Genomic DNA, 1,662 nt, shown 5'->3' with positions numbered 1-1,662 from the left:
AGTTGCGAGAATTTGTTGTTACTGTGAATAAATGGTATATTATAAAGCATCTCTTGCTGTTGTATTGACTTTTCCATTATAAAACGGACACAAATTCGCCCACAAAAGCTAAATATTGTCAACCAATTGATGTTATCGTGCACTTATCAAATCTTTAAAATGATCGAGGATAGCTTTTAATGTGAGTTTAACTTTAATCACGGCCCTTTAGAACATCTGGTACCTTTAGAATACAATACTAGACTGAAAGGATGGGCGTTTTGCACCAGTCATTTTAATAAGGGTTGAGTCGAATTACACATACAACCCCTCTCGAAGGGCTCCCTTTTTTGTCCTGAAAACATTTTCATTGTATTCAGATTTTATGTAGATCAAAATGCCTATCAAGATTTTATTGTACATAATGAAAATTGCCTTTTTGCTATTATTTGAGTTCTTAAGTGAGAGCGCAAATGTTATCCGATAAGTGTGTCTTCAACGTGCAGTTAATATGAAAGTAATTTTTAAAAAATCATCAAAGTAATTTAATCATATTAATTTACAAGCCGAAAAACACTATGTTTATCAAATTCAGAATTCGTCTAGCGCACACTTTTGCTGTAACACACCGTGTCAAGTCAAACTCGAAAGAGTACAAAATTTAGATTCCGAGTTTTTGTGCACTAGCGTAATTTGTTTTGCAATTTTCACAACAAAATTGATTCATAAACGAGTTTGGACGTCATTTCGAAGTTGTTCTTCTGCGTTTTTTCTTGCTACAGGAATGAGTCACCCACCAAATGAGACTTTTACAGCCTTTTTACGGCTTTCCAGTAAGTTTTTTGCACAGACTAACAGATTGACCAAACAGGAAAAATTTAATACATAGTTGAACAACAAATCTAAAAGATGAAAAAAATTCTGGCATGCAAACAAGTAATTTAGTGTATAATCCATAATCCATCGCTATGGGCTCCAATTATGCTTTAATTAGAAGTACCTATTGATAAAAGTTTCATCAATATAGCAACACCACCACGAAGGAGGACTGCATCCAATTCTAGACAAAGGCAGAAGGGTAAAATTTCAGTAAAATGTCTTGACATTTCAATTGATCCTATGCATTCTGCGCATGCACGCATTGACGTCAACATGGACGTTATGCCTTTACTGGGCGAACTTATGGGGAATGTGGATTCTGTGCGCCCTCAGCATGCGTAAGGTAAATTTGTCACTTCATTCTTGCCTTTACTAGAAGCATTCATAGCTAAAATTCCCCAGAAAGTGTTTTCACCAGTAGGAGAGTTGATCCTTGTAACGGCTTAGTTACATTTACAGAGGTTAGAAGCCCCACTCGTAGAAATTGAATTTTAATTTCTACGACACTGGCAAAATTTTATCGTTACAATTAATTTCTTGTAATGAAATACTAATACCACGGCTAGCTCAGTAATAAATAAAGTTTTAATGATTCTTACCTTACGGAAAACTGGGCCTTAAATATTAATGTAATTCATTCAACGAATATAATTTAAAATTTCAGGTCTATCACGTTTTATCCAGTTTTTTTTCTATTTTTAACTACAGCCGGTACATTTTAACCCAAACAAATCAATGGTACCAATGACCTTAAAAATTCTTCACAATTAATGATCCTTTTGAAAGGACATTCAGAAAATTGGA

The sequence above is a fragment of the Photinus pyralis genome, unplaced genomic scaffold (assembly GCF_008802855.1).
Source record: "Photinus pyralis isolate 1611_PpyrPB1 unplaced genomic scaffold, Ppyr1.3 Ppyr1.4_LG7, whole genome shotgun sequence".
Taxonomy (NCBI): Eukaryota; Metazoa; Arthropoda; class Insecta; order Coleoptera; family Lampyridae; genus Photinus; species Photinus pyralis.
This window is presented reverse-complemented; position numbering follows the sequence as displayed.